The following is an 8938-nucleotide window of genomic DNA, read 5'->3' on the forward strand; positions in this document are numbered from 1 at the left end:
TCGCTGGTCCAGCAGCTAAGTGGGGATCCAGCTTTGTCTCCTCTGCCACTGCTCCCATCGAGGGGCAGGGGCCAAGCCTCCTCCCCAGCTGGCGCTACTCTTGGCCAGGTGACCTGCTTTGATCAATGGGATACCAGTAAACACTGGGTAAACAGAGGCTTCGTAAGTGCTTGGGGGACTGGGACCTTTTCCTCTTGGAGCGCCGTCCTGAGGCCCATGCAAGGAAGCCAGTCTAGCCTATTGGAAGATGAGAGGCCGTAAGGAGGGGCACCAAGGTGTTCCAGCCATCAGCCAGCCTAAACTACCAGGCAGGGGTCATCTTAGACCTTCCGGCAACCAACGCAGCTACATGAGGGAGGCCAGGTGAACCAGCCGAAGATCACCCAGCCAACCCACAGAATCAGGCAAAGTAACAAACCCTCACTGTTTTAAGACACCGCTTGGAATGTTTATTACGTAGCAATAGATAGCTGATACACAGGTACCCATATAAACACCGCCCGAGGAGAGAAGCGAATTCTCTGAAACCTTACAAGTCCCCAGGAAGGAGACACGTGGTCCCTAGCCGCCTAATTTGTAGAGGTTGCCCCTCACACCTAGGGTCACGCGAGGGATCAGAGGGGGCAGAATTTGCTCCCAGACTGTGCCTTCCGCATTTGGGAATGGGACACGGGCCCATCCCTGAGTCACATAGATAATGTCTGCTCTCTTAGACAGCAAAGACTCAGAGGAGCCCTGAAATTGTCACACATCAGGGCTTGCTGGAGGATCATGCCCCTCTCTAGTTTCTGTGGCAGGGGAGCCGAGGGGGGAGACTTCTTTTGAATGCATGAGGGGCTTATGCTTTCAAAGTCAGCCAAGGTGTGTGTGAGGGTGTGCTTGACTTGTTAATTAATCAGTGCATTCAGCAGCCACTTATTGAGGTTCAACTATATGCCATCCACTCTGAAAATTTTCTCAGAAGGAAAAGACACCTACTTTGACCCCAGTATAAACCAAAAAGCTCAGAATTAAACGTTTCAGCTGAGACGTGTTTGAAAATTAAAGTTATTTTATTTTTTCTACTTATGAAAGTAATGGTTACTCGTTGCAAAACATTTAGAAAAAAAGCATATAACAGAAATAAATATCACTTGTGAGTCTCTGTCACAGGTAACATTTTGGTATTCTTGGTTTCACCTGGATTTTAAGAGGGGCCATTTTGGTTGGGCTCTGAAGGATGAGTAGGAGTTTTCTGGGCCTATCAAAGATGGAAAGGCCATTCCAGAGATAATGGCATGTCCATGTGGAAGTACGTGGACGTGGTTTGTGAAAGCTGATGGGAAAGGGACAGGAAGGCCAGAGGGAAAATGCCGACTTGGACAGGCTGGCAGGGCCTCAACGGTCAGATCCAGGAACCAGAACTTTGTCAAAGGGCTTCAGGAGAGGGTGAGCCTGTTCAGACAGTGTGAAGGATGAACTGGAAGGGGGAACCCCGGCAGCAGGTGCCCATGAAGGCTCTGGTCCAAGTGGAAGAGACGATGGTCTGAAACAGGGTTGTAGTGACGGGGACTGCAGAAGATTCGCAACCTCAAGGAGTAAGAAACAAACCCAAAGACAGGTACCTTTTGATTGTTTCTTTGCACAAAGACCATTACTTCCTCTGTTGGGGAAGATGTGAAGAAAGGGGTCCTGTTGCTACAGTGGAAATTGGCATCACCTTTTTGGAGGACGGTCTGTTTACTGGCCATGTGATTTGGGGCAAGGGAGCCAACCTCTGTAGGCCTCAAGGTCACTGCCTGAGAAATGAGGACAATAAGAGGGTCTGTCTTATGGACTTGATAAAAGCCTTCAATGAAATAGTGAGTAAAATGTGCTTATAATGCCTGGCACTTCAAAGTCAATGCTAAATGTAGTCAGTTTCTATCCTTATCGTCACCGCCATCACCATCAAAATTTGAAAAGGTCACAGCCTACGACCCAGCTAATCTCACTTCTAGGAACTTCTCTTAAAGAGACAACAGTGTTTGGGGAATAGAAAACTACATACAGGAATATTCACCACAGCATTTTTTTAAAATAGAAAAACCACGGAAATAATGGCACTGTCGATTGATTGGGGAAGGGTAAGTAAATTCTAGGAATTATTATTTCGAACTTCTGTAAAACTCCTAACAAGAATGAGGAAGATCTACCTTTGTCACCTGGAAAGATGTCCATAGTGGGGGCACCTGGCTGGCTCAGTCAGAAGACCAGGTGATTCTTTTTGGTCTTTGGGTTGTGAGTTTGAGCCCCATATTGGGTGTAGAGATTACTTAAAGAAAGAAAAAAAATTTTAAAAGTAAGAAAAATACCCACGGTATATTTTTAAGGGGAAAGAATGAGGTTGCATGTAATTTAATATGTATACTAAGATTTCTTTGATTTTTACTTTTAAGTTTTGACAGAAGAGAGAGCACGACCAGAGGAGGGGCAGAGGGAGAGAGAGAGGATCCCAAGCAGTCTCCACGCGCAGCGCAAAGCCCGACCCAGGGCTCAATCCCATGACCCTGGGATCATGACCTGAGCCAACCAGGCGCCCCCTAAAATTTCATTTTTATAGACAAAGCCAAACCACACCCATTACAAGTGAGCGTGCATGTTTGCATCCGCACATACGCGGTCTGGATAAACACAGACCACATTATTCTGCAGCTTTCCCTCGGAGATGCAGTGTTGGGAGCTGGGACTGGGAAACGAGAAGAGGCAAGCTCTCACTTGATCCATTTCCGTGTTCTCTTAGTCTGTTCTTCTAAGCATGTATTATTTTTGCCGTGCAACTTAAAGAGCTCTTTAGGCCGGAGAGGTTGAGGCTCGACGGAAGGCAGGGGGAGGGGGAGGAGAGCAACGTGGAGCCAGGGCGGTTGCTGGGATGGGAATGAACAGAGAAGCAGGTGCGTGCCCAGAACTGAGCACCTGCAGGGCTCCAGAAGCTTCATTTTTTTTTCGAAAGGCAAGCTCCATTCCTACTAGAGTCTCTTCAGAGACATGCTGTCCACAACCCACACGTTGCCGTCTTGGGGCCATCTACTGTTTGCATGCAACGCTCTTCCGGGGTCCTTTGCACAGGCTGTTCCGAACCAAGTCTTAGTGGTGGGGTTTGGGGTCAGAGGCTGGCTCTGTCCCCTCCTTCGGGTGGCAGGCAGGCTGAGGGGAGGGCGGGCCCGGGCAGGACATGAGGGGCACCTGCTGTACTGGCTCATTTCTGCCTCTGCCACGTATTAGCTGGCAGCTGTTGGGCCGGGGCCTGAAACGTCACACTTGCATCTGTGAAGTGGTTATTTCACAGCGTGTCCTGAGATTCAGTGAGGTGGTGAAAAGGCAAAATAATTGCGCGGTGAACGTTAGCCATCTCTGTACATGGGGGCTCACTGGTGTTTGGGTGGATTTAAAGGATAACACACGTTCGTCCGCAGCGTTAGCTCAGCGGAGGACATTCATACACTGCGGTGCCTTAAAAGCCCCACTGAGCACCCCCAAAGTCATTAAATTATTTGCAAGTAATGGGGTGCCTGGGTGACTCAGTTAAGCATCTGACCTTGGCTCAGGTCATGATCTCACGATTTGTGAGTTAGAGTCCCGCATCGGGCTCTGCACTGACAGTGTGGAGCCTGCTTGGGATTCTCTCTCTCTCTCTCTCTCTCTGCCTCTCCTCAACTGTCTCTCTCTCAAAATAAGTAAACTTAAAAAAAATATTTGAAAGTACCCTCGATCTCCAGAACAGTGGTTCTCAACCCTGGCATGACCTGGGGAGCCTAAAATGCCAGTCCCCAGGCCACCCCCAGATACTGATGCAATTGGTTTGGATAACACCTGAGGCATGGGAACTGGGGAATGTTCCTCAGGTGGTTTTGGAAACCGGGCGTGAGAAACCCTACTCAGATGGGGCGCCCTCTTAATACCCAGCTGACTTTTACGGATGCATCTCCCCATGGCTGCCTCTCTCTGTGCCCAAACCCTCTCTTTCCTACTCTCAACTCGCCGACTTAGAGCTGTGGTCCACGCTTCTCTGTCCTCTGCCTCTCCTTCCTCCCTCCACTTTATTTATTTATTTATTTAAAAAAATTTTTTTAATGTTTATTTATTTATTTTTTAATTTTTTTAAAACATTTATTTATTTTTGAGACAGAGAGAGACAGAGCATGAACGGGGGAGGAGCAGAGAGAGAGGGAGACACAGAATCTGAAGCAGGCTCCAGGCTCTCAGCTGTCAGCACAGAGCCTGACGTGGGGCTCGAACTCATGGATCATGAGATCATGACCTGAGCAGAAGTCGGACGCTTAACCGACTGAGCCACCCAGGCGCCCCCCTCTCTCCACTTTATATTGTCAGCCTCTACCTGCAGCTTGGGATTCCTTCGTGTTTTTCCTCCACTGTCCAGATTTTGCCCTTGCAAAATGGGCACTCATTCTTCTGGCCAGAGGGAAACATCTGCTGTGTTCCTGTGCTTCCTGCATCTGTCCCCACCTGCACCCACCCCAGACAGCGCCAGCTGATGGGACTCTGCCCCGGAATGGGATCCCGGCACCACCCCACCCCTTGCATTCTGAAGCAACATTATTATTCGATCTGTGCCAGGAGGTTGCATCCTTTAGCATTTCAATACAGTAGCCGGTTTAGCCTCTATTTTTAGCTTTTTATTATTATTTTTTTTTTTAAAGAAAAACTGTTCTCTGTGTTACCATCTTTCCTGGAGATTACACATGATTAAAATACATTTCATTATAAACGGGAATAAGAGGGCAGAACGTGTTCTTGATTGCAATCACACACGATGAAATGATTTCCTGGCCACTGGAAGCTAGCTGGGATGACCCCCCTGGACTACTAATGTTTGCCAAGCTGACACCGTGGCCATACTGGAAATGGCGTTTGTCTGGTTTTTCCATTCGAATGCTATTGCAGAAAAAATAAAAAGACCAGGGAAGAAAAGTCATGATTTGGGGTTCTCCGTTTACCTCTTTTTTAAAAAAAATTTTTTAACATTTATTTATTTTTGAGAAACAGAGAGACAGGAGTATAAGCAGGAGAGGGGGAGAGAGAGAGAGGGAGAGAGAGAGAGACACACACACAGAATTGGAAGCAGGATCCAGGCTCTGAGCTGTCAGCACAGAGCCCAACATGGGGCTCTAACCCATGAACTGTGAGATCATGACCTGAGCCGAAGTCAGAGGCTTATCCAACTTAGCCACCCAGGCGCGCCAAGCGTTTACCTCTTTTAAGCTTTGCAAGACCAAAGAGTGGGTTTTACTGTCTCCATTTTACAGATGAGAAAACTAAGGCTCCGAGAGGGGAACTGGCTTTTCCCATATCATGAAAATAGCAAGTGCCAGAGCTAGGATTTGACTACTGTTTCTCCCCTGCACAAAACCCTTCAGAATGAGCCCAGGCTTTCAGGATGAACATGATGCTCCTTCTCTGGGCACTGAAGGGATCTCACCACTCTACCCACCCCCCATCCCCCACCCAGGAGCTGGCATCTTCCTGAGAGCACTGGCCCTTGCACAGGGTATTTAGCCACCCTTTCTCCGCTCTCCAGGTCCTCCCATTGACTGTTCCCTCCAACCAGAAGCCCCCATTTTCTTCATCTCCCCTTTCTCTTCCCCATCAGTAATTCCTCCTCATCCTTCTGATGTCAGATGATGTACCATTCCCTAAAGTCCCTGCCCCCCATTCCCAGCTCCCCTCCCGGAGCTTTCAGGGTTCATGCTCCTGGTGTCACTGGCCTGTGTCACAGCGCCGATGGCCCTGAGGGTACGCCCTGGGTCGGTCTACCATTGTTCTGTGTTCTGCCCCACCCCCACCCGCATCAGGTGCTTCAACGGATAGATCCTTCCCTGCCTGTCCTACACCAAACCTGGCCATCTTTCCAGCTTGCCGCAGCTGGAGAGATCGTCTTTCTCAAAGCGTCCTCTCCTCTCTTCCCGAGTTGGCCTCGGAAATTCAGAGGTGCAAGTTCTCCTGCCACCACAGTCCCTTGCCTTGGGACACCTGCGGTCAGCTGCGGGGAGCGTAGGGGGGGGGGGGGGGGGGGGGGGGGCTCAGCCGCCGATCTCGCAGGCAATGCTGCGCCCTAGCGGCGCCTCTTAGCGCTGCAGCTCCCTCCCACCGGAGCTCGGAAACCAGGGGAGCCCGCTTGGGACTGGCAATGATCCTATGAGGCAGATAAAGCCAAGGCATTATTCAGCAGCCTGAACTTGGCGTTCTTCTGCTTATAAAAGGAATACAGACGCATTCCAGAAAGTATGTGACACGGAAAACTATAAAGAAAACAAAGATTGCCTGTAAACCCAGAGACACCAACTGTTCACCATTTTGGTGTGTATGCTTCTAATACGTCTTTTATACATATCCGTGCATTTATTATTAGAAAATTGGGGTTATCCTACACAGAGGTTTTAAAAAATAGTATTTAATGTGTCCTGAATTCCAGAGCAGAAGTCTGAAAACTCAGAAGAGCATAAAGGAGAAAATTTAAAAATCACTTATAATCCCATCATCCAGAGATTGACTTTCTTCTCGACTTATTTATATTAGCGACAATGGACTGTTATTAATCCATTTATCTATCTATCTTGCAAGAATTCCAATCAGAAAAATTTTTTTAAAAAGTTCCCAAGGGAGGGGCACCTGGGTGGCTCAGGCGGTTCAACGTCGGACTTCGGCTCTGGTCATGATCTGAGTTCGAGCCTCATATCACATTGGGCTGGCTGCTGTCAGCGAGGAGCGGGTTTCAGATCTTCTGTCCCCTTCTCTCTGCCCCTCCTGTACTTGTGCTCTCTCAAAAATAAATGAAACCTTAAAAAAAATGAAAAGTTCCCAAGGGAAAACGTATTCTTATATTTTAGATTACCCCACAGTAGAGTAACTTTCTTTTTTTTCCTGCCTAGTAATTTCTCTGGAAATACCCCTCAACCTCCCCCTTCCTCCAACCTCCGCCTGACCTTGCGTCCATATGGCTCCTGTGGGAGTAGGCGGGCCTTCCAAGAACCTGAGTGTGCTCATCTGTGGGATTAATTCTTAGAAGAGGAATTGCTTAAAACAGGGCATGTGCTTTTGTAAGTTTTCATAGATACCGCGAACTGTCTTGCAGGGAAATCATAGCAGGTTGCACACCCACTGGCGCTCATGGGAGTGCCTTTTCTCAGCAGGATCCCCCACAGAGTGTTGTCAAACTTTCAGCCCCTGTGATCTGCACTTGAAGCTTAGCTACAAAGTGCTGAGGGCGTGCGCCCCGCGCCAGGCACCCGGCTAGTGTTGTCTCTTTATTAACACTCCCCGAATTGTCACAAGTAGCCCGTGAGGGAAGCGGTGTTATTTTCTTGCTACAGAGGAGGACACTGAGGTTCAGATTGCTTAGCCTGCCTCAAATCACGGAACGGGGCTGAATTCGACCTCAGCCTTTCTCATCCTAACAACCCCGCGGTGGTTCATTAACGTTGGATGCATCAGAATCACGCGGGGGAGGCTTGTTCAAAGCTGGCTGTGCCCCACCTTCAGAGTTTCTGATTCAGTACTTATGGAAAGGGCCTGAGAACACGCATTTCTAGTTCCCAGTGTCGCCGCTGCTGGTCCAGGGAATGCATTTTAATCTGGGACTTTATCTGGAAATGACCTCGCAGACCTACATGTTCCACAAACCTTGTGTGTGTGTGTGTGTGTGTGTGTGTGTGTGTGTATGTCTATGGGAATGTGAATAATCTTTCATAGTTCTTTGAATGAACCAAGTTAGGTTTGTGGCCAGTCATCCCACTTCTCCAAGTCTGTTTTCCCACCTTTGAATGGAGATGAAAGCTTTGGGGGAATTATAAGGAGTGATATACGCAAAAAAAAAAAAAAAAAAAAAAAAAGGGCACAACCACTTGGAATATCATAAAATGCTATTCCAAAGTCCGTTATAATTATTCCTATTAATGGAGAAGCTGTGAAATACAGTGGGAACTACTTGAGTTTGACAGGCCTGGATTGAGATGGTGGTTGGGCCACTGTGACACTAGACAAGTTAGTGCACTTTGCTGAGCCTCAAATTCTGTTTTCTTAAAAAGTTTGAGAGAGAGAGTGCGCGCGCATGTGTGCACGAGCGGGAAAGGGGCAGAGAGAGAGGGAGAGAGAATCCCGAACAGGCTCTATTCTGTCAGCACAGAGCATGGGGCTCGATCCCACGACCCTGAGTTCATGACCTGAGCCCAAATCAAGAGTCGGACGCTTACCCGGCTGAGCCACTCAGGTACTCCTTCTCTTTAAAGAGATGGGGATATGATGGGCTCCTTGAGGGTTAAATGTGCATCGTCCCAAGTGTTCTTTCTGCTCCAGAGGCTTTAGGGGCAGTGATGTCCTCAGTGACAAAGGAATGCTCCTGTAACAGTGGTTGCAGCTTGGTTGCTGACAGCCATTTCCCCTCTCAATTTCCAGGGACGGTGTTTGTTTCAGGCTCTAGCCCCAGAAAATCGTACTCCACTCCTGACACATCCTGGTGATGACACAAAATGGATTCTTTTCTGCAAGGAAATGGGAGGCCGCTTTTTCAGATTCCTGGAAAGAGTCCAGTTTGAACCCAATGATCACACGGATCCTTGCCTGGTACCGTTGTTCTAGGTGCTGGAGATATGGCAGTGGACAAAACAGAAATCCCTGCCCTCATAAGCTTATCGATATTGGTTTCCTAAGTACGTCAACACTGAGCCTTGAACTTTCTTGGAATCTGGTGGGGGGCAAAATATGCCAATTCATGGAAAATTGTAGGTTGATCTGAAATTGACGCAAGGACACTCAGATCTCCGGGAACACCAAGAGGTTCGGCTACAGCCAGAACTTGTCAAGCTGTCCCTGGGGCTCCTGTTATCCTGCAGGTTCTGGTTTGGGAGGTCTGGAGTGGGACCTGAGAAGTTTCCTTCCTTCCTTCCTTCCTTCCTTCCTTCCT

This window comes from Panthera uncia, assembly GCF_023721935.1.
Source record: "Panthera uncia isolate 11264 chromosome A1 unlocalized genomic scaffold, Puncia_PCG_1.0 HiC_scaffold_17, whole genome shotgun sequence".
NCBI classification, from domain to species: Eukaryota; Metazoa; Chordata; class Mammalia; order Carnivora; family Felidae; genus Panthera; species Panthera uncia.